This window comes from Papio anubis, chromosome 14 (assembly GCF_008728515.1).
Source record: "Papio anubis isolate 15944 chromosome 14, Panubis1.0, whole genome shotgun sequence".
Classification (NCBI taxonomy): Eukaryota; Metazoa; Chordata; class Mammalia; order Primates; family Cercopithecidae; genus Papio; species Papio anubis.
The window spans coordinates 606,377-631,698 of NC_044989.1; the positions used below are offsets into that span (position 1 = coordinate 606,377).

Sequence of the window (25,322 nt, forward strand, 5' to 3'; positions counted from 1 at the left end):
GACCAAAATGCTCATAGTGATATGGACAATGAAGTCCAGGCTGAGGTGATCTCAGATGGAGATGAGGAACTTACACAGAACTGGAATAAAGGTCACTCTTGCTATGCTTTAGCAAAGAGACTGGTGACATTTTGCCTCTGCCCTAGAGATTTGTGGAACTTTGAATTTGAGGGAGATGATTTAGGGTATCTGGCAGAAGAGATTTCTAAGGAGCAAAGTGTTCAACATGTGACTTGGATGTTTCTAATGCATATAGTCATATGCATCACAAAGAGATCATCTAAAATTGGAGCTTATGTTTAAAAGGGAAGCAGAGCATTTGAAAAATTTGCAGCCTGACACTATGTGGCAGGAAAAGAAAAACCCATTTTCTGGGGTGAATTTCAAGCTGCCATGTTCAGAAATTTGCATATGTAATGAGAAACCAAAAGTTAACGGTCAAAACATTGGGGAAAATGTCTCCAGGACCTGTTGGAGACCTTTACAGCGGTCCCTCCCATCACAAGCCCAGAGACCTGGCAGGAAAAAGTGTTTTTGTGGGCGCAGCCCAGGGCACAGATGTTCTCTGCAGCCTCAGGACAGGGTGCCCTGCATCCCAGCCACTCCAGCTGTAGCCATGACTAAAAGGAGCCAAGGTACAACTTGCGACATGGCTTCAGAGGGTGCAAGCCCAAGCCTTGGCATCTTCCACATGGTGTAGGACCTGCTGGTTTGCAGAAAGCAAAAATTGAGGTTTAGGAACCTACTCCTAGATTTGAGAGGATGAATGGAAACACCTGGATGTCCAGGCAGAAGGTTTTCTGCAGGGGTGGGGCCCTCATGGAGAAGCTCTGCTAGGTCAGTGCAGAAGGGAAATGTGGGTTTGGAGCCCCCACAAAGAGTCCCTGCCTAGTGGAGCTGTGAAAAGAGGGCCACCATCCTCCAGACCCCAGAATGGTAGATCCACTGACAGCTTGCACTGTGTACCTGTAAACACTGGAGGCACTCAATACCAGCCCATGAGAGAAGCTGTGGGGGCTGAACCCTGCAAAGCCATGAGGTGGAGCTACTCAAGGCCTTGGAAGCCAACCTCTTGCATCAGCATGCCCTCAATGTGAGACATGGAATCAAAGGAGACTATTTTGGAGCTTTAAGATTTAATGACTGCCCTGCTGGATTACGGACTTGCATGGGGGCCTGTAGCCCCTTCATTCTGGCCAATTTATCCCATTTGGAATGGAAGCATTTACTCAATGCGTGTACCCCCATTGTATCTTGAAAGTAACTAACTTGTTTTTGATTTTATAGGTTCATAGTCAGAAGGGAATTGCCTGGTCTCAGATGAGACTTTGGACTTGGAATTTTGAGTTCATGCTGGAATTAGTTAAGACTTTGGGGGACTGTTGGGAAGGCATGGTTGATTTTGCAATGTGAGAAGGACATGCGATTTGGGAGGGTGCAGGGTTGGAATGATATAGTTTGGCTCTGTGTCCCCACCCAAATTTCATGTCGAATTGTAATCTTCATGTGTCAGGAGATGGACCTGGTGGGAAGTAATTGGATCATGGGGGTGGATTTCCCCCATGCTGTTCTCATAATAGTGAGAGAATTCTCACGAGATCCAATGGTTTAAGAGTGTGGCACTTCCCCTGCCACTCCTGCCATCATGTAAGACATGCCTTGCTTCCCTTCACTTTTTGCCATGATTGTGTTTTCTGAGATCTCCCCAGCCATGTGTAACTTTGGGTCAGTTAAACCTCTTTATAAATTACCTAGTCTCTGGTAGTGGTAGTTCTTTATGGCAGTGTGAAAACAGACTAATATAGATGTCATTATTTCCAAATAGTCACTTGGCAAAATCATGGCAGCTGATGAAATGCCCATGTTAGAGGCCAGAAGAAGTCATAGTCCAGTGTCATTTTTGTTTGTTATACAGATGAAGGGATTAAATAAATCCTTCCTGTTAATACTCCCGTCTCTCCAAAATACCAAAAAGTGTTTAGGAACAGAGTTCAATAAGTCACTTACAGAAAAGAATAATAATAATGATATATCACTGTAATGAACATTAGAAATATATACCATACAAATAATTACTCACTGGCCAATATTTAAATAAAGGTGCTGTTCCTGTTCTTTGATATGGGTTGATGACTAGAAGTAGGAATAGTCTTTGCTACTTAAACTTCACCTAAAATGTTTCTCAGAGATTCCTAATTCAAAGTGAACATAACTTTAAAGATACTTGAAAAATTATCTTAGTGTAGGCTATTTCTAAGTTACATATTTATTTATTTATTTATTTTGGCTTTTCCTTTAATCAAAATGTACTCCAATATTTACAAATCTTTCCAGAGTATTCAATTTAGTCCTTGCTCAGGAATTATGAATATTAGTATTTAATTCAGTTAAATGATATAATGACAAGCAAAACTATATAAATTGGCTTGGGAAGAAATACAGCATACTTTCCATAAATAGGTGAATCCCTGGCTAGGAATACACACATGCTGGCCTTGGGATTATCTAACTTTGTAGGACACAGCAAATCAAAATAGAGGTCTTGGGAGGGATCCACTAATTCAGTGAGTTAGATAAAGAATGATTTATGGCAGTGCCCACATTCAGGAGAAATATTCCTATAAAAAACCAGCAAATATGGAAAACTGAGCACATGAAGCAAAACTATTTAAATATTTTCAGAAATTTGGAAAACCTCAATTGCATTTTGAGACACAGGATGTCATGATCTGTTTTGTGCTGATATACTAGAATACCTGAGACTGGGTAGGTTATAATAAGCAGAAATATAATAAGCAGAAATATATAAATATATAAGTTATGAAAAGGCATCCATTTACCTGTAATGTTAGAAGGAAAACAGGAGACAGCGGATGCAATGAACGCATGCTCTAGTGCGTGGGAGGGGAACGTGCTCAGCCTCTGTTGCCTCTGTGCCTGGCATAGGTTGTGTGGCCACAGCTGGAACCCACATGCAGCTCCGCACTGCCCCTGGGCCCCCATCAGCCCCGCAGCTCTCGGACTCTCCATCCTCAGTGGCTGCTCCATTGGGAGTCCCTCCTGCCTGGGGCTTGTGTGGGCCTCTCCTGGCTTTTATCCTGGACATGGCAAGTTAGGACCACTTCCACGGGGCCTCTGGGCACGGGAGACAATCCTGTCTTTCCTCGGGGCAGCAGTAACTCCTGGGCCTCCTATTAGCCCCTTTGTTCTGTGGGCCCTGAAGTACTGAAGAACTGCACAGTGGCTGGGGACTGTCTCAATCTCTAGCCCCCGGAACCATTTCTGTGCGTGGTGGAAGCGTTTCTCTCTGGTGTTGTCTTGCTGAGGGTAATTTATATTGGCTGTGGAAATAGAGACAGACCAGGGGCTCAGTGGCGTCATGCCTTTTCTGGCTCAGGACACATCCAGTCTGGGTCTGCCAAGCCTCCCGAGGTTTCCATGGCTGTCTCTATAGGAGGAAGAGGGCTGGGAGATGGTGCAGAAAGTGGAAAGGTCCTGGCCTAGCACTGGCTATACCACTTCTGCCCACGTTCCATGGTTCAGAACCTCCCCACACAGCCCCTGTGCCATGGCCCTCCTGACACCACAGCCTTTGGGGCCTGCAGCACTGGCTGGCGGGAAAATGCCACCCAGAGTCACAGGTGGGCAATATTGCCCTCTCAATTACCGAGGCTGGTAGTGTGAGCCAAGTGCAGCCTGCCAGGCCAAGCGGGCGAGAAGAGCTCAGCAGGCCAGAGCAAAACTCAGGCAAAGGCCCCACCAGCCACAGAGTGGATTTCCAGCCAGAAAAACGACACCCCCCCAAATCCCATAACAGTATCCAAGAAGATTCAGCAGGGCAGCTACACACTGTGCACCCCAGGCAGCAGCTCCTCCAACCTCCCACACTCACCCCAGGCGGCGGCTCCTCCAACCTCCCACACTCACCCCAGGCGGCGGCTCCTCCAGCCTCCCACACTCACCCCAGGCGGCTCCTCCAGCCTCCCACACTCACCCCAGGCGGCAGCTCCTCCAACCTCCCACACTTACGAGGAGCCCAGCAAGCTCTTCCTTAGGCTGAAGCCATCCTGACTCAAATCTGCAAAAGAATCGGGTATCTTGAGGGTGTTAAATCAAGTTTAGCCTAAAGCTGCCTCCTTAAGAGATTTTAAGTTCAGCCTAAAGGTTTTTCTGCACATCATGAACATAACAAGGAGAGGTGTACGTAGACCGTAGCCTACACTTGTGCCAGCCACTGAGTTTCGACCAATCAAATGTAGTCAACTGTTCAAACTGTGTTCAAATAAGACAGATAAGGCAAATGCTGAGCTGTAACCAATCCAGCTGTTTCTGTCCCTCCCTTCCATTTTCTGTAGGTCACTTTCCCTTTAATGTCCATAAATCTTCCACCGAATGGTTGTGCTGGAACGTCTGAACCTACTCTGGCACAGAAGGCAGTCTGGTTCACAATTCATTCATTGCTCAAAGTCTTCTAAATTTAATTTGGCTGATGTTTTTCTTTTATCAAGGATTACCCCACAGCAAGAGCCCCTACAGAAGCCCCCACATCATGCTTGCCGTCTGCCTTCCATCTTTCTCAACAAAGAACGAGACCAGATTTGGAATAGTGGAACACAATTTTTTAAAAGTTGGCAACTCCTGGAAGCCACTGTAGTGACTCAGAATCAACATTCTCAGGTAAGAAGCTCCGAGACTTAAGAGCGTGCTCTGCCCCCGTGATTTTTTGTGGAGGACTCCATCCCAGCACATCTGCATATATCCCATAATAATAGCTGACTTGTCCTGCATCTCACTTTTATCATGAGAAAAATCATAGTTACAGAGTAACGTATTTTCAACCACATCAGGAGATGACCTCCTCAGTAAATAGAAAGGGATTATAAATAAGAAATGGGAATTTGTATGTGAAATTGTATGCATGAAGATCACTGACTTTATGACAAAGGAAAGTCTGGAATTAGGTATTTACGGGGTTCTTTCTTTTCTTCATTATGAAATTATGCTTCTTTGTTGAAGTTTGTTTTCAAGGACTTGGTCCTGGCTGTAGAAAACACATCAAAAATACACAAAACTTGATACCTTTTTTTCCGTCCAAATGCCTTCTTGGTCTTTTAATTAGACCTAACAAAATTGTAATGATTTCATTAGTGAAAAGAAAGAAATAAACCAGAAAGGCTGGGTTTCATTGCTCCTAGAGAAGGTAATCATTCCATGTGTGTTTTGTTCTGAGCTTTTAAATGTACCATCTTATCAGAAGATTGCTAAAATGACAAGTATTTTAAAAATAAACCAAATAAAACCATTTCGTAAAATGTAACAGACCATAAATATACTCCACATTGCGTCTAATAGTTTGCTGTTTTAAAGCATGTGTGTTAAGTAATCACTGGTTTACTCCACTCTCTTCCATTGGCTGACAGAATATGCTGACTTTGTTTTTCTGTGCAAGATGTTTAACGTAGTGTGTGCTAATACCGACCTCCACTAGAGAGCCTAAACAAATAGACGTAAGGAAGTTAAAACTTCTCTTTCTCTTGATTTTGAAGTTCTGTTTCCCATATAACTTATAGAAGTTTATTTTTATTTCCTTCACCTCTACAACTTTACAGTAAACTCAATTTCATCATTTTAAGAGTTCAGCCCCTCCTAATAATATCTCCTCCATACAACCATGCACAGCATTTATTCAAAAGGCTGCATAAAGCTGTTTTGTGAAAACTTTAGCTGACAAATGTACTGAAATCACCATCTTCCATTTCCTGCTGGAGGGCTATGCTTTTCTCTTGCAGTTTGCTGAGAGAGCCTTCTCTCTGTAGCCTCCTCCACTTACTTTAAGGGAAGGTCCAAGCTTCTATTATGTCTTACTCCATAGGGGTATTCAAATTGTTTATTCAATAGTAGTATTTTAAATTTTATTTTGCTTATGTGTTTGGCTTTCACTAAAGAATATAAATGAAACAGACATTTATATATCTATTTTAAATTCACTCTGGCATAGAAAAGAAAGTGAATTTAGAATTTTGGCAGGTCCTTAATGCCAGCTTTTCCCTCTTGCCAGGCTCACATTTCTAATGTAGTTGCCTTTTTTACCCCTTAGAAATCTATCACAAAAACACCCATGCTGTTTTTATAAAGGCTTATTTTTTTTGGCTTTATTTTCTACCATAATCAGAAGAAACACGGAGACTCTAGCTGTTTAAAAACCTGGGTCCTCGTTAGGGTTAGGGTTAGGGTTAGGGTTAGGGTTGGCCTAGGAAGGAGGGGAGAGAAAGCTGCCAGGAACAGGCTGCAAGATTCCTCCAAAGACCTTGATGTCCTGGTTAGGAAACCATGTGTTCCTATGACTTCCCATATAAACAGGATAAATGTTTGTTATCCATATGGCTGGGGCTTGTGTTCCAGGAGTGAGATTCAAGTTGCTTAGCATTTCCTAGAAAAGTGTTAGTCTGTTAGAAACAGGCATGAGAAGCCTGGTAATTATGTATTGATTACCAGCACTGCTGATCACATTGGAGGAAAGAAAACACTGTCTTCATCTTAAGTGGAATTTCCAGAGCAACCATGAGGAGTTCCTTATTGGAGCCATAAGAGTTTCAGAGACGATACATTTATTCCCAGGAAATGTATCAGACATGCATCTTCCAGCTTCTGTACATTATAAACTATGCAGAAAATATCCAGTTGACTCAAATCCATGAAATGATCATTTTTTATTTTATTACACTGTGACAGCTGTACATATTTCTCTTGTTTGCTTAAAGTTAATTTGATCCAGAAATTATTGATCAACATAAAGTTTATTTAGAAGATAATTTTATATGTTGATGTTCCTTAATTAATAAATGTTTTCAAAACTCAACAAAGGTATTGGCACCTTACATTTTGCATACAAACGTATAGTATGTTTTATAAGTGAAAATAAAAATAGAATATTATACCAGAAATAAAGAAACTTTTAAATTATTAATTTAACTATTGATACACCCCTACAAACTGGACTTTTAAACTTTAATGTACTGTCTAGATTTAAGTTGGTAAAGTCTTACATGTTAAAAAATAATTGTGCTTATCAAACACTGATTATGAAACTACTTTCTCCTAAACCTTTTCTTAAATTTGGGAACGTAATTTAATGTTGGTTTATCACATCTGTTGTTTCAAAAATCACATTAGTTTTAGAAAAAAAGGATAATATGAACCAGAGGGAATAAAACTGTAAAGAAAAAATAAAGAGAGAGGGGAGAGAGCCATAAACTGTTGTTCAAATCACTAGTGTGTGCCACTGAATTTACCCAATTCTCACATGCCTCCAAGGCATTGCCCTCATGACTGTCCTGCTGGCTCACGGGGAAGATCTCTCTCCTTCTCCACGCAACATTTGCCATTTTTGGGAAGTCAATGTCGCCAGGAATCTAAGGCTATTTTTCTTTCTCAGACCCTTAACATTTTTCCCCAAGGCCAAAAATATTTTCTACTTTAAATGTCTTAAAATACTCTTCCTGTCTTTCCCCATAAAGACCAAATCCCTGAGGGCTGATGTGGCCAGGGATGTAGTGAACGCTGGCCCTGGAGGGAAGAGGGGACGAGTCTGAGGAACAGAAACTGACTTTAAATCTCAAGGGGCTGAAGCTGGAGCTCCAAATGTGACCCCTAGAAGCATAGGTGAGTGAGAAGAAGGGTTCCCTCAAAGAGAGGCTGAGACACAGCTGGGTGACCTCGGTCCTTGGTGAGCAGGCGTCATCTGCCTCTAGCTGGGCCACCAGCCAGTGTCAGATGGCTCCACTTTGGGGAAAGATGGTATCATCTGGAGCCCCCATTATCTCTGCTATCATTTACACAAGCGTGTGACATTCACTCAGATGTCACCAAGCACACACAGAGACTGCACTGACTCCGCACAATCAGGACATTTAATATCAGTAAAAATCAAACATCAGGAGATCAGAAATCAAACAAAGCTATCAGACTTGACTTAACAACAATTGATAAATATGCTCAATAAATTATTTGACAAGATGGGAGATGTGTTCCCTATCTTGACATAATGATCATATGTTTGTGTCATCATAATCATTGACTAATAATGTCCAAAGCCTATTCGGGATGCCTTAGTTGCTAACCTGATGTTATTTTTCTGTTCCAGGACCCCATCCGGGATGCCACTGTGTATGCAGTTGTCACATCTCCCTAGACCCCTATCCACTGGCAGTTTCTCAGATTTTCCTTGTTTTCAATGATTGGGATAGTTTTGAAGAGTAATGGTCAGGTATGCTGTAGAATTTCTCTCAGTTGGGGTTTTTCTGATGATCCGATCGGGATTATGGAATTTGGGGAAGAAGACCATAGAAGTAAAGTGCTATTTTTATTACACTCTGTCAAGGCACCTTTGGTCAATGACTCATCACTGTAGCACCCGCCTCACCTGGCGGTCGTGGCCTCTGCCAGGTTTCTCCACAGGAAAGTTACTCCCTTGTCCCACTTTCCAGACTCACTGGAGCAAATTCACTATGCATAGCCTTCACTTATGCAGTGGGAGTTACACTCTCCTCCTTTAAGAGCATGGAGCCTGCCACCTTATTTGGAATTCCTCTGCAAGGGAGATTTGTCTGTTAAATATTTACATATTTACCCATTCGTTCATGTCACTATAAACTCATAGATATTTATTTTATAAATTGGATTATGAACCAATGCTTCTTTTTGTTGTCATTATTGTTTAATCATTCCAGTTTCAGTTGCAGGCCAGATCTTTCCTTTGGCTCCTGTGGCCCTGACATGCCCCAGCAGTGTGGCTGTTCATTTTTATTTTTTCAGCAGTTATTAATTTTCTAGCACTACAAAGTGCCCCCAGCTTACCTTGTCTATTTCCTGTTCTACTCCTAGAATCCACAATTTCTCTGGTGAGCCCTGGTTCCTTTTTACTGGAGATTAGCAATTGAAGCAAAGATCTGGGTATTTCATATTATCTTTGAAATTGGGATGTCATTGCCCTAGTGAGTGACAGAGCAGGAATCTACACATGTACATACATATTTTTATAAATATTTCTTTATGGAATCTATGTTGAGGTCCACATGGGTGCACACTGGTTTCTCCACTCCTAATCCATGTCCAGATAATCATTCTGGCCTTTCTTTTCTTCTTCCTAAGGTGGAAGCTTAGATTATTAATTTTATATCTTTCCTTTTTTATGATGTGCACTTAATGCCATAAATTTCTCTGTTAAGTACTGCTTTCACTACATCCCTCAAATTTTGATAAGTTGTATTTTCAATTTTATCTAGCTCAAAATATTTTAAAATTTCTCTTGAAAGTTCTTTGACTCATGTGTATTTAAGTGTGTACTGTTTAATCTCTAAATATTTGGGTTTTTTCTTTCCATCTATTATTCTGCTACTGATTTGCAGTCAATTACAGTGTGATCTGGGAACATACTTCATATGCTATGTATTCTCTGACATTTTTAAGGTGTGTTTTACAGTCCAGCATGTCGCCATCTTGGTTAATGTTCCGTGAGTGGGACAATGTGTATTCTACTATTGCTGCATGGAGTATTTTATAAACAGCAATTAGAGCAAGCTGATGGTTCTGTTCAGGTTCTGTTCAACTATGTCCTTATTGATTTTCTGCCTGCCGTATCTCTTGATTACTGAAGGGGAGGTGTTGAATTTTCCAGCTGTAGTAGTAGATTCATCTCTCTATCTTTTCAGTCCTGTTGAGTGTTGATTCATACAACTTGATGCTCTGTTGTTAGGTATGTCCACGTTTACTATTGCTATGCTTTACTGAAGAAGTGAACCACATATCATGTAATGCCCCGATCTCTGAACACTTTTTCTTGTTCTGAAGTCACCTTTGTCCTAAGCTAATTTCTCTAGTCCAGTATTATTCTGATTAGTATTAGTATGGATTATCTTTCTCCATCCCCTGTGTATATGTTACATATACCTTTTGAAATTTTTCTACAGTTCTCGAATTCCTATTGTTGTAAAATTTTCAGCCATTTTTATTGTGAAGTTCCTATTGACATATTTTTAAGTCACTGACTCTTGGCAGAATCCATTCCACTGATGAGTTCATCAACAACATTCATTATTTCCTATTAGAGTGTTTCGATTTGTAGCCTTTCTTTTTCATTCTTTCTTAGCATTTTTATCTCTTTGATTACATTGTCCAACTAATTTTGAGTATTGCCTTCTTTTACTATGACAGCCTTTAACATATTATTCATAGTTACTTTAAATACTTAATACTTCTAAAATCTATGCAATATCTGAGTTCATTTTCATGTTTGTCTCTTTAGACTATGTTTTCTTACTTTCTAGCTTATCACATAGTATTTTATTTTGTCAAAAGCCAGATAGAATTATCAGATAATAGAAACTGAGGCAAAAATGTCTTTACTGTGAGATTCTATGTTAATCTGGCTAGGATTTGGATTGTGTTTATTTGTTTTCTAACTATATATGCCAGATGCTTCATATTTCTCTTGTGCTTTTGTTTTTGTCCCATATTGTCTTGGGGCTTCCCTAGAGACTTCTTCTTAAGTAAAGTATAAGATATGCACGTCTTTCTATTGTATTCCTCAATTGTCAATATGAGGAATATAAAGTGGTCACCAGCAAACAAAATAGAAACTACCATAAGAGGAAACGATGAATGAGTTTATGTCAATATATTTAAATTTGAATAAAACAATTTCCTAGACAGACATCACACATCAAAATTATACAAGAATAAATAGAAAATTTGAATAGATACCTAGCTCTTAAAGACACAGAAGCTGTTATTAAAACCTTACTGTAGTGTAGACTCATGTGTCAGATGGCTTCATTGATAAATTCTTCCAAACTTTTACTAAACAAATAACCAAGACTGTCATTGATGGGCACTTGGGTTGGTTCCAAATCTTTGCTATTGTGAATAGTGCTGCGATAAACATATGTGTGCATGTGTCTTTACAGTAGAATGACTTATAAACCTTTGAGTATATACTCAGTAATGGGATTGCTGGCTCAAATGGTATTTCTGGATAAAGAAAAAGTGGCACATATACACCATGGAATACGATGCAACCATAAAAAAGGATGAGTTCATGTCCTTTGTAGAGACATGGATGAAGCTGGAAACCATCATTCTCAGCAAACTGAGAATTCTCAGCAAAACCAAGACTATATCAATTCTTCATGGTAAAATGAAAAATATAGAATTCATTGTAATGGGTTTTATGATACCAGTATTACCTTGATTGACAAATCTGACAATATGGATTACTGGACAATTTATATCTTAAATGTGGATTCAAATATGACAAACAAATATAAGTAAAATGGGTTCCTTGATATATAAAATAGATAAATATAAAAACTGAGTTTATATTAATGTATTTTTATATATTAAGAAAATAAAATAAAAATTTGGTAAATGACAAAAACATTTTTGATAAAATTCAATATTTATTAATTATTTTTAAATACCTTATAAAAATTTGCTATAAAAATTACCTTCTTTCTCTGAAAAATGGTATCACTGGAGCCCAAAACAAATCTTTTTTTTTTTTTTTTTTTGAGACATAGTCTCGCTCTGTCGCCCAGGCTGGAGTGCAGTGGCCAGATCTCAGCTCACTGCAAGCTCTGCCTCCCGGGTTCATGCCATTCTCCTGCCTCAGCCTCCCGAGTAGCTGGGACTACAGGCGCCCACCACCTCGCCTGGCTAGTTTTTTGTATTTTTTAGTAGAGACGGGGTTTCACCGTGTTAGCCAGGATGGTCTCGATCTCCTGACCTCGTGATCCACCCGTCTCGGCCTCCCAAAGTGCTGGGATTACAGGCTTGAGCCACCACGCCCGGCCGTGCCCAAAACAAATCTTAGATCCAATATTAATATATTAAAAACTTCTATCTTCAGAACATAAGAAAAAGATATTATTAACAATTTTAGTCAACATTTTATAGGAGTTTCTTGTCAGTGAAATAAGGCATGTAAATACATGGTAAAATGTTTTAAGTAAAGAAATACATGTATCTTCATTTACAGATAACACATGGTTATAAAAGTAATTTTCTATAAATTATCAAATTTAATAATTTAGGTGAGTTAGGCTTGCTGAATACAATGTCACTACACAAAAATTATTTTATTTTCTAGCATTTAATATAAAAATTTTTAATCATGCTATTTACCATAGTATCAAAAGTTATCAAGTATCTAGAAAACAATCTGTCTAAATATATGTAACACCTCTATACCAAAATTATAAAACGATCATTGAGAGAAGTGGGTGACGACCTAAATGAAAGAACATACCCCATTTTCTCAAATTGGAGGAAGCAATATTGTGAGAGTAAAAATTCTCATTATATTCCAGTTGGCTATTTTTATTTGTGTGTTGATGACAGACATGCTAATATAAGATTTATGTAGAAACAGAAAGAAACAAGAATAGCAAAAAATTTTGAGGAAGAGCAAAGATAAGAACATACATTGCCCAATATCAAGATTTATTGGAAAAGTAAGTGCGTATGACAGTGTGGCACTAGTGAAAGGGATTAAAAACAGATCGATGAAGAGTCAGGAGAAAAGAAAGCACACAGGGAAACTTCATCTAAAACAAAGCTGGCTATTTCACAATATTTATTCTATCCATCCATGAGAATGGGATGTATTTCAATTTGTGTCATTTATGATTTCTTTCAGCAGTGTTTTGTAGTTTTCCTTGTAGAGGTTTTTGACCATACTGCCAAAAGCAATCTACAGATTCAATGCAGTCCCCATCAAAATACCAACATCATTCTTCACAGAATTAGAAAAAACAATTTTAAAATTCATTTGGTACCAAAAAGAGCTCACATAGCCAAAGCAAGACTAAGCAAAAACAACAAATCTGGAGGCATCACACTACCTGATTTCAAACTATACTATAAGGCCATAGTCACCAAAACAACATGGTACTGGTATAAACATAGGCACACAGACCAATCGAACAGAATAAAGCACCCAGAAATAAACCCACATACTTACAGCCAACTGATCTTTGACAAAGAAAACAAAAACATAAAGTGGGGAAATACAATGACCTGAAACTAAATACAAGACCTGAAACTATAAAAATTCTAGAAGATAACATTGGAAAACCCCTTCTAGACATTGGCTTAGGCAAGGATTTAATGACCAAGAACCCAAAAGTAAATGCAATAAAAACAAAGATAAATAGTTGAGATTTAACTAAAGAGCTCTTGCACAGCAAAAGGAACAGTCAGCAGAGTCAACAGACAGCCCACAGAGTGGAATCTTCACAATCTATACATCTGACAAAGGACTAATATCCAGAATCTACAATGAACTCAAAGAAATCAGTAAGAGAAAAACAAACAATTCCATCAAAAAGTGGGCCATTGGCTGGGCACAGTAGCTCATGCCTATAATCCTAGCACTTTGGGAGGCCAAGGCAGGTGGATCATTTGAGTTCAGGAGTTTGAGACCAGCCTGGCCAACATGGTGAAACCCCGTCTCTACTAAAAATACAAAAAAATTAGCCAGGTGCGGTGGTGTGTGCCTGTAGTCCCAGGTATTCGGGAGGCTGAGACAGGAGAATCACTTGAACCCGGGAGGTAGAAGTTGCAGTGAGCTGAGATCGCACCACTGCACTCCAGCAGCCTGGGCGACAGAGCAAGACTGTCTCAAAAGAAAAAAAGGGGGCTATTAGAGAAATCCAAATCAAAACCACAATGAGATACCACCTTACATCAGTTAGAATGGTGATCATTACAATCATTAAAAAGATAGGAATCAACAGATGCTGGCAAGAATGTGGAGAAATAGGAATGCTTTTACACTGTTGGTGGGACTGTGAATTAGTTCAACCATTGTGGAAGACAGTGTGGCAATTCCTCAAGGATCTAGAACCAGAAATACCACTTGACCCAGCAATCTCGTTACTGAGTATATACCCAAAGGATTATAAATCATTCTAATATAAAGACACATGCACACATATGTTTACTGCAGCACTATCCACAATAGCAAAGACTTGGAACCAACCCAAATGTCCATCAATGATAGACTGGATAAAGAAAATGTGATACATATACACCATGGAATACTATGCAGCCATAAAAAAGGATGAGTTTATGTCCTTTGCAGGGACATAGACGAATCTGGAAGCCATTACCATCAGCAAACTAACACAGGAACAGAAAAGCAAACACTGCATGTTCTTACTCATAAGTGTGAGTTGAACAGTGAGAACACATGGACACAGGGAGGGGAACATCACACACCAGGGTCTGTCATTGGGTGGGAGGCAAGGGGAGGGAGAGCATTAGGACAAATACCTAATGTATACAGGGCTTAAAACCTAGATGACAGGTTGATAGGTGCAGCAAACCACCATGGCACATGTATACCTATCTAACAAATATGCACATTCTGCACATGTATCCCAGAACTTAACGTAAAATAAAAAATAAATACATAAATGAGTCATTTCTGAAATTTTGAACAATACAAAAGTGGACTGAGGAAATGAATAGACAATTCTCAAAGGAAGATGTACAAATGGCCAACAAACATATGAAAAAATGCTCAACATCACTAATGATCAGGGAAATGCAAATTAAAACTACAATGCGATACCACCTTACTCCTGCAAGAATGGACATAATCAAAAAATTAAAACACAGTAGATATTGGCATGGATGTGGTGATTAGGAAACACCTCTACACTGCTGATGGGAGTGTAAAATAGTACAGCCACTATGGTAAACAGTGTGGAGATTCCTTAAATAACTAAAAGTAGAACTACCATTTGATCCAGCGATCCCATTACTGGGTGTCTACCCAGACGAAAAGAAGTCATTATATCAAAAATATACTTGCATACACATTTTATAGCAGCACAATTTGCAATTGGAAAATCTTGGAACCAACCCAAATGGCCATCAATCAATGAGTGGATAAAGGAACTGCAGTATATATATATGATGGAATACTATTCAGCCATAAAATGGAAAGAATTAATGGGATCTGCAGCAACCTGGATGAGATAAAAGACTATTATTGTAAGTGAAGTAACTCAGGAATGGAAAACTAAACATCATATGTTTTCACTGATATGTGGGAACTAAGCTATGAGGTCTCAAAGGCATAAGAATGATACAATGAACTTTGGAGACCTGGGGGGAAAGAATGGGAAGGGGATGAGGGATAAAAGACTACAAATAGAGTGCAGTGCATACTGCTCAGGTTATGGGCGCACCAAAATCTCACAAACCACCACTAAAAAACTTACATAACCAAATACCATGTGTACCCCAACAACCTATGGAAAAATAAAATAAAATAAATAAATAAAACAAAGCTGGCACTGTGCAGCGAAAAAGGAAAGGCTTTTGGGTGAGTGGTGCTGGATCAAATGGAAGTACACAGTGAAATAAATAAAATATAGATGGATTGTAGATCTAAATGTGAGATGTAAAACTATCGCACTACCAGAAGATAATGAAATATACTCTCCTATGTTATTAGAATAGGAGGGAAAGATCTTAAATGGATTAAAAAGCTTTGGCTATAAAGAAAAAGGAATTTGTATTGATCAAAGACCCCACTAAGTTTGTTTAAAAAGTCACCAATGAAAAGAAAACATTTGCAATACCCATGACTATCAAGGGAATCATTACAGTAATAATAACAATAATATTTATAAATTAAGAAAGAAAAGTGTCAATAAAAGGGCAAAAAGCATGAACAGGCAACTCACCAAAGGATGTCTCCAAATAACCAATGAATAAATGAAAAGTTGTTCAATCCCATTGACCGTTAGGAGAAGGACAATTGAAACAATATGAAACAAAATTACATTCCACCAGAAATGCTCTATTAATATTGTTGACCACACGAAGTGCAGGTGAGGGTGTGAGCAGCTTGCACTATCAAAGCCTGCTGCTGAGAGCGTCAGCTGGGTCACTTCTCTGTGAAACTCTGCCATTCTCTCTTGAATCCCAACATACACATATCACCTAGAGTTTCTACTACTAGGTGGATACCCAACCAATAGTCATACACACAGAGAAAGCTTTTGGTATGAGGTGGCATTAAAGTGAAATTGCAGTAATTATTCCCTGTGGTTTGAGGTTGAGAGAATAAACACTTACAGAAAAGAGCTGTATTTCCCTGAAACCAAGCAAGGATTCCACCTGACTTGATATAGAGTGAGAACCAACCCAAGAGAGTGCAGTGACTGCAGAGAGCATGCAGGAGGCCCATCTGAAGATCTGCGGGTGACAATGGGAGGAGGTGAGCAGTGAAATGTAAATCTGTTTGGGGAATTTCCTGGCTTCCTTGCTTCTGCCTTTATCACTTCACTCCTGAATCTTCTCTAAGGTCTTGAGGCCTCTACGGTCATCATGCAGTTATGATACTCAGCTGACTCCACCGTGCAGGGGCACTCAGCCTTCCGATGAAGCCGCCTCCTTCTCTACTCCCGGTTTTGTGGTATTTACTTCCCAGGCCTTCTTCCGCCTTCCAGGCCCTCTGTTTGCTTACCCAGCACACAGGGCTTACTTGGTCAGAACTGGAACTTCTCAGCACTCCCTCTAGTACCTTTTTCCTCCTGGGACTTTCTTCTCTGATAACCTCATCCAGGCCCTTCTCTTCAATTACCACCTTGGTGCACAAATTTGTATCTTCAACCAGACCTCTGCTGTGCAGCCCAGAGGTGGTGTATGCACCCAGTGGTCTCACAGCCACTCAGCTCTTGGTCCCCACCCTCAACCCACAGACTTGGGTGAGTCTCCATGAGCCCCTCTCAATGCCAGGGCCACTGTCCACCACACTGTGCAAACCTTAGCACTTCACAGCATGCAGTTACTGTATTTATAACTTGTTCATTTGGGTTTTTTTTGTTTGTTTGTTTAATTCTGTCTTTACTGGACTGTAAATGCTGTTATTGTTGGACTTATTCTGACTTGGCCAATATTGTATCCCTGGGACGTAGCAGGCATTCAGCACAGTTGCTGAATAACTAAATAAATAAGTAGATAATAAATCATGAGTTAATTGATTTTTCCCATCATGACAATGGCAGAATGTATTTCCCCTTGTTCAGAAAGTTGGGCTCTGCAGGCTTCATCCCACGGATGTAATCTTCTCCCCTCCCTCTCCTGGGGTCACTGTGGTGACTTCTGCTTGCTCTGCTCCGCCGAAATGCACCCCTGAAAGTCACTCCCATTGCTGTGGAAGCCTCCTGTCCAGCTCTGGTCTCCTGATCACTTGGCCATGTCTAGAATGTACAGCTCCTATTTACTGATTTCTAATTCACTACCAGGATAATTTTCGTCTTGTTCTTCCATCGTCACTGTCAACAATTAAAATCAGTTATTTTTCCATGCAGAAAATATAAATTTTCTTACATTTTACCATTATTTTTACATTAGCTCTTTCATGCTACTACATTTTTACTTTTTCAAAACATATTTAGAAGAAAATTTGAGGAGATAGGTACTTTCTGAACTCAATCGTACCCATAGGTTTTCTTTTCTCGACAGAGTGAAGGATCATTTAATTTCTCTGGCTCTTTCAATGGGCTAGCTGAGAAATTTATAAACTGATAGTGGAATTTCTTAAAGACATTCTAGATAACAAGGGAAACATCATGTTTAATGTGGCAGGAATTCAGCCCCTGAAACATTGTTTAACAAATCACCAGCTGAATCTTATCATAGAAAAACAAATTTATTTTTCAGACAGTTTTGAGAGGTATCTAAAATTCAGTATGTGTGCTGAACCTTCGAATGCTTTTGAATGAAGGAGTTTGCCTGCTGAAAAGCTAAATACCATCAGACTTAAAAGCGTGTTTCTCCTGACATCAGGATGTCGGCTGATACTAGCCAGAATGAAATGTGTTCTTTTCCTCCATTTTCAGTCTATCGGCAAGACTTGAGAAAACCGCAGTGACCTTTCTGCCTTCAGCTACCTCCCTTTGTCCTGTCTCTTTGCAATCACATATTTTTTTCCAATATGTGATTCCAATAATTACATCTTCAGTGTTGCTGAAGCAATTTGACAAATAGTAATTACAATGTTCATTTCATAAGGATAGTTTGGCATCATGATTTCTAATGATAAATACAACATAAAGTTTCTAAAATGCTGATGAAAACATAAAATCTAAGGCTATTTCATGCCAGATAACTAGAGCATTAATCATCCAGTTAAAGATATGTGTATGCATAGATGCATATGCTTAAGGTGCGCGTCCCTTCAACAGGCCCAAATATTTACGTGCCTGTATTACAAGCTGTTCATTCATGGATCACAGAATGCTCAGTTCTTGAAAACTAGTGGTGGAAAGGACATCAGTTAAATTCATTCTGACCTGGCTTTGAATCTCATTTTTGCAGCTTATGGGTTTCTGTTATCTTGTAGGAACAATGAGAGTCCTCCGGGGAAGATCTTCCTCCTCTGGATCCCCTACGCAGAGCCCGTGTGACCCTGAGTGGATGGGTGCACACTGTGAGCCCTGAGTGGGTGCACACACGCATCTCACATGCAAACGAGTCCATGAAGGAAAAGCCTGGACTGAGCTCCGAGTCCTGTCTGGGAGCTGATCCTGGCTTCCGGGGCAGGCAGGAATCTCCAAGTCTCCTCCTGGGTGATGGGGAGAGGCCAGTCAGCGTCTGCTAACTGCAAATCACGGGTGGGAACGACCACAGTTTCAGATCCCAGAACGGGGTTTTCTTAGCACAAGCAGCGCCTAGCACAGTGCCGAAAGCCAAGTCGAGGTGATGAGCCTCGGGCGGGGGTTTGAGGGGAGACGGTGCAGGGAACCCACAGTACCAGACGGGGCCGTGTCCCCTGAGCAAAGCCTGGAATGGAGACAGCAGCTCTGGCCTGGCGCAGCCGTGGCTAAGCCCCGCTGGAGAGATACGGGGCTGTGTGTCGCGGCTCTGGACGGAAATCCCTCTTTCCTCCCTTCCTGGCTCGGTCTTTCTTCCAGACGGCGCTGGGCCTGCTGCTGTGTCGTCTCACATGAGTGGCAGTGTCTGTTCTGAGGCGTCTTCATGTTCCTCCTTCCTGTCAGCCCTGAGTATTCTTTTACCATCAGCAGATTCCATGCTGCATTTTTATACACACTGTCGTGTAAACTACACACATTGCCCATTTTAACAATTTTGAAGTGCACTGTTCAGTGACAATACGCACATTCACGCTGTGGTGCCGCGGACACCTCTTCCATCTCCAGAACGTCCACCTTCTCCCCCGGAAACGCCGCACCCGTTAAACGACAGCGCCCCCTGCCGCCCCGCAGCCCGGAAGCCCTCGCTTTACCTTCAGTCTCTGGAAACTTCACTGCTGTAGATTCCTCGCAGACGTGAAATCCTGCAGCGTTTGTCTTTTTGTGACTTGGCATAATGTTTTCCATGTTTTTGGGTTGAAGCCATGTGGAAGCAGGTGCCAGCATTTCCCTGCTTTTTAAGGCTGGATAACATTTCACCATCTGTGTGCCCCACACCGTGTTTACTCGTTCATCCAGCGATGGCTTCTGGGTTGATTCCAGGTTTCCACTATTCTGCGTGGTGCTGCCAGGAGCAGTGGTGCACGGATCCCTCCCATCTGAATCCCAGTCTTCGGTTTTCATTTCTATTTGTTAGAATATACCCAGAAGTGGAATCGCTGGTCATATGGTAATTCTGTTTAGTTTTTTGAGGTAATTCTGTTTAGTTTTTAGTCTCTTCTGCTATTTTGGAGGAGTCTTCACACAGTTCTCCCCAGTGGCCACACTATATTATATTCCTCTCCATACAGTACTCCATAGTGACCACACTATATTATATTCCTCTCCATACAGTTATCACAGTGACCACACTATATTATATTCCTCTCCGTATATTTCCCTACAGTGACAGTGCTATATTATATTCCTCTCCATACAGTTCTCCATAGTGAACACATTATGTTATATTCCTCTCCATACACTTCTCCACAGTGACCAACTATATTATATTCCTCTCCATACAGTTCTCCATAGTGAACACACTATATTATATTCCTCTCCATACAGTTCCCCACAGTGACCAACTATATTATATTCCTCTTCGCACAGTTCCCTTAGTGACTGCACTGTATTATGTTTCTACCATGAATGCTTAATTGTCCTGATTCCTCCACAACCCAACAAATGCTTGTTATTTTATGTTTTGTCTGTACGTTTTTAAACATTAGCTGTCTTACTGGGTATGAAAATTTGTGTGTGTGTGTGGGTGTGTGTGTGTGAAGTATATTTATATCATATTTTCATTGCTTTTTTTCCTACCCTAATAGATTGAAGCTCAAATTCAAGAATCATCTCCATGTGTCCCTGCCATAGACCAAATGTGTCCCCTAAATCCACAGTTGGAAACCCAATGGTCAAAGTGATGGTATTGGGAGGTGTGGGACATTTGGGAGATGATTAGGTTTTGCAGGTGGAGCCTCATGAATCATCATGATAAGATTAGTGCCCTTATGAAAGGGACCCAGAGAGTACCCCGTCTCTTCTGCTATGTGAGGACACAGGAAAAAGGCACTGTCCGGAAACCAGAAAGCGGCCCGCACCCGACAGCAGATGCACCACCGTCTCGATCTCGAACCTCCGGCCTCCAGAACTGGGAGAATAGGCCACCTCGTTTATGGAATTTTCTTAGAGAAGCTCAAATTCACTAAGACAGTGTTCTCACACATTGCTTATGCATTAGCCCAAGGACTGGCACTTAATGTACATTTTGCTGAATGACCTGACATAAAATGGAAGGCAAATTTATCCTGTGATGACTTAGGTGTACTGAGAATATAAAGACCTGTAATTCTGATGAAAGTAGTCAAAGTAATATATCTTTTACACGTGATGATGTAAGCATTTATGACAAAAAATTTCAAGAACATGAGAATAGACAGAAGCATAGTAAACTCCTATGTGTCTAACTCCAGCTTTAGCAACTATCAGCTTGTGTCCGGGGTGGTTGTATCTACATTTTCACAGCCCCAAAAGGATATTTTTGGGCCAAGGAAGACAGACCTCCTTCCGTGGTCAGCTGAGTGTTTTTATAATATTGTATTTTGTCAAATGTTTTTTCTACATCAAGATTATTATTTTCTTCTTTTTTTAATGTAATGTGTTACATTCATCGATTTTCTGAGGCTGAACCTCACTTGCATTTCTGGCATCTATCACACTTGTGCAGGGTGTATAATCCCTTTAACATGTTGTTGAACTTGGATTGCTGCCTTTGTTGTTGTAGAGTTTACGAGTATTTATATTAAGAGACACTGGTTGGCAGTTTTCTTTTTCTGTTGTGTCTTGTCTTGCTTTGGTGTTAGTGTAATGATGGCTTCACAAGATGGGTTAGGAAGTGTTCTCTCCTTGGGTGTATTTTGGAAGGAGAGTACTTTGTTTTGAGGATTGGTATTCTTTCAATGATTTCTAGAACTAGCCAATAAAGCCATCTGGTCCTGGCCTTTTGCTTATTGAGGAATTTTTGAAGACTGAATCAATTTGTTTACTCTTTATAGGTCTGTTCAGATTTTTATTTCTTCTTGAGTGGGGCTTGGTAATTTCTGTCCCCAGGACTCTTTCCATTTCCCAAGGTCACCTAATTTGTTGGCATACAACTGTTTCCAGTATTCTCTTATGATCCTTTCAACATCTGTAAGGGTGGTAGTAATGTACCCACTTTTATTTCTGAATTTGGCTATTTACACCGTCTCTCCTGTTTTAGTCAATGAGTTAAGGGTTTGACAGTTTTGTTTATTCAAAAAAATGTAGTGTTTGGTTTTGTTGATTCTATTTTTTTTTCTCTCATCTACTATGATGATCACCATTGTAACCTTCAGCATCTCCACACCTCTGGTAACTTTGGGTTTGGTTTGCTCTTCTTTTGCTAGTAAGGTTAGGCTACCAACTGAGATCTTTTATTTTTTTTTTACTTTAGGCCTTTTTACCTATAAATCTCCCTTTGAAGGTTGCTTTCTTTTCAGATCATAAGTTTTAGTAAACCTTGATTTTGTTTGCATTTATCTCAAAGTACTTTCTAATTTCCCTTGCAATTTTTTTTCTTTTACAAATTAGTTGCTGAGGAGTGTGTTGCTTAATTTTTATATGTTTGTAAATTTCTTCATTCTATTGGTGACCAGAGAAAAGGCTCTGTATGAATTCAGTCTTTTCACATTTGTCGAGGCTTGTCTCACAGACTAACATCTGTTCTATGCTGGAGAATGTTCCGTGTGCACTTGAGATGAATGTCGGTTCTGCTGCTGGTGGGTGGAGTTTTCTGCGGGCGGCGTCTAGGTCATTACCACTCCTCTGAATATTGTTCTTGTCATTACTGAAGTGAACATTGACATTTTTATGAGCTCTCCTTTCCATTCTGTCAATGTTTTCTTCATATAGTGTGGGGTTTTCTGTTTGATGTATATTTGCTTTTAATTTTTCTATCTTCTAGATCAATAAGCCCTTTTATCAATTATTCTTCATCTCTTGTGACCCTTTTTGACTTAAAGTCTGTTTTTCAGGTCCTAGTGTTGCCCCCCAGCTCTTTCCCGGTATCTTCTGCAGGACGGCTTCTCTGCCATCCCCCTCACCCTACCTATTCCTTTGGCTCTAAAGAAAATCTTGTGATTATTAGGTCATTTTAAAAATTTTGCCAAGTTTGTACCTTAGCCAGTGAGTTTGATGCTTCTATGTTTAAAGTAATTGACGACAAGAAGGATCTTCTGCCATTTTTCTATTTGTTTTCATGTCTTCTTTGTTGTTCATGATTCCCCTTATACAGCCTTATTTTTGTATTTGATTGACATACTCTACTCCTTTGATCCTTGACTAATTTCCCGTCTGTATACACTTTTTAGTTATTTTCTTTATGTTTACCTTTGACATTAGAATTAACATTCTAATCTTACAGCAATCTATTTTGAATTGATCCAGCATAGCTTCAGAAGCAGATAGACTCTGCTCCTACACAGCTCTACACCCTGATGTTACTGTCACAAAGGATGCCCTTGTGTGGTGTATCCCCTCCCCGGTTTTAGTAATAGCTGGACAGACAAGATCATGGCGGAAAGAGGTACATGTGTAAATGGTGCTGGCTCCAGATAATTCTTGCTTTATATTCTAAAACCTAATTCCAGAGAAACATTTTTACAAAGCATTGCATGGCTTTGGGTTTCGACGGAGCCACGTCTAGTTCATCTCCACACTCTGGGTACCTGTATCACCAGGGGTCCAGAATGTACAGCTGCTTCTCTAGTCTCTAAAACTCTCACCTATGCTTTTCAAGTTATGTAGGAAAGAAAAGAGGGAGTTACAAACAAAAATACAATGATGCTGGCCTTTTTTTTTTTTTTTTTTTGAGACCTGAGTCTTACTCTCTCGCCCAGGCTGGAGTGCAGTGGTGCGATCTCGGCTCACTGCAACCTCCACCCTCCGAGTTTAAGCGATTCTCCTGCCTCAGCCTCCCAGGTAGCTGGGATTCCAGGCGCCTGCCACCAATCCCAGCTATTTTTTTGTATTTTTAGTAGAGACGGGGTTTCACCATCTTGGCCAGGCTGGTCTTGAACTCCTGACCTCGAGATCCACCGGCCTCGGCCTCCCAAAGTGCTGGGATTACAGGCGTGAGCCACTGTGCCCGGCCAATGCTGGCTTTTATATTTACCAATATGATTACTTTACCAATGTTATCTTTTTTGTATGGCTTTGAGCTACTCATTTATTTTTTAGCAATTTGGAAGAAACTTGCAACACACAGGATGAAATAGATTGTGTTACTGACACAAAATCTCCAAAATGTTAGTGTCTTTAAAAATAAATTTGCTCTGTCTCTTACCACATGTGCGCTGTGGGTCAGGAGGAGGCTCTGTGCATTTCCCTCCTCAGGGCAGCGGGCTGTGGAATGCAATACCATTGGATGAAACGCTCTGTGGATTTGCACTGTGCAACATGGCAGCCTCGAGCCACACATGGCTCTGAGCGTTTGACCTGTGACAAATACAAGCGAGAAACAGAATGTTTAATTCTATTTCATTTTAATTAATTTAAAGTTAAATAGCCACATGTGGCTGGTTTCTCCCATACTGGACTGCAAAGGTCTAGAACGTGTCTGGTGTCTTGATGAGACAAAGAACTCCACTCTTGCTGGTTTCTTCCCAGCCATGACAGAGTTCACTTTTCACTAAGGCAAGTCACACGCCCTTGTACAACCTCAAGGGGGCAGAAGAGTGCAGTTTTAACAGGTGCCCAGAAGAAGGAGAACCAGAAGCATTGCCGGACATCAATGATTCTGCAAAGCTGAGAAAAAACCCCAGATTGCTTAGGGGAAACCAGCTAGGTAGTGGTTTAATGATTGGAGGAGCACGGTGCAGGCAGTAAATGAACACAGTACCAGGGGAATTTGTAGAGAAGAAATGAGACCCAGGGTGCGAAATTGTTCCAGGCCAAAGACAGGTCATTGGTCTCTTTTAACACTTCATCCCCAGGGCCTGCCTGCATGCTCAGGGGACCCTGGTTGCACGGTTGTGCAGGCAGCCCGAGCTGCCCAAGCCTCACTCTGTCACAGAGGCAGGCCCGTCAGGTGTGTTCCATCTCCTACACGGCCTTGTCCCTGTTGAGTGGCTAAGAGAATTACCTGAGACTGGGTAATTTATAAGAAAAAATATTTATTTAGCTCACTGTTCTGTAGGTTGAGAAGTTCAAGGGCCTGGTCTTTGCTCCCTGCGAGGGCTTCTGAGCTGGGTAACCTGGTGGAGAAGGTCAGAGAAGTGAACAGATGCGGAGAGGTCCAAGCAGAAGAAGAAGCTGCACCTTATAACAACAGCTCCACTGGGAGCCAGTCCAGTCCAGTCTCTGAGAGTGAAACCACACTCACTACCTCACAAAGAGGGATTCAGTCCCAGGACATGAACACCTCCCACCAGGACGTAAACACCTCCCACCAGGCCCCACCTCCAAACACCAACACACCGAGGATCACATTTCACATGGAACTTGGTGGAGATGGCAAACGACATCCAAACCACAGTCAGCTTCCTCACCTCCTGCAATGCATCCTTGGCTAAGTTTACTCAGTATACCTGAGATGCTCATGTCCACTCACCAGATCTTCCATCTCAGGCACCCTCATCTTCCAGACGCAGCTGCTGTGGTCCTCATGTCCACCCACCAGATGTGCCTCCATCCCATACACCCTCACCTTTCAGATACAGCTGGAAGCATATGAAGCATAATAAATAAATTCAGCGTAACCTTGTCTCTTATTACATCAAACGCCTGAGTTGGTGGTGTGAGTTGCCTGATTCT

The 25,322-nt window shown here is 40.8% G+C and overlaps 1 protein-coding gene and 1 long non-coding RNA gene across 7 annotated transcripts in view; one reads left to right on the plus strand and one right to left on the minus strand.

The window, feature by feature from the left end:
* Positions 1 to 25,267, plus strand: part of LOC103876662 — a 34,121-nt gene extending 8,854 nt beyond the window's left edge. For 2 of the 6 annotated variants that reach the window (XR_002516470.2, XR_001893803.3), the window contains exons 3-4: positions 4,509 to 4,677; positions 8,144 to 8,688. The gene's annotated coding sequence lies outside the window, so the exon portion shown is untranslated. The other 4 variants (XR_004178145.1, XR_004178144.1, XR_004178143.1 and 1 more) reach the window with 4 other exon arrangements.
* LOC116270227 lies at positions 2,728 to 24,706 on the minus strand. The gene is made up of 3 exons (XR_004178150.1): positions 23,854 to 24,706; positions 4,017 to 4,078; positions 2,728 to 3,949 (listed from the first exon to the last, which is right to left on the minus strand). It is a non-coding gene; the product is annotated as an uncharacterized LOC116270227 (long non-coding RNA).
* Positions 25,268 to 25,322: the final 55 nt, after the last annotated feature.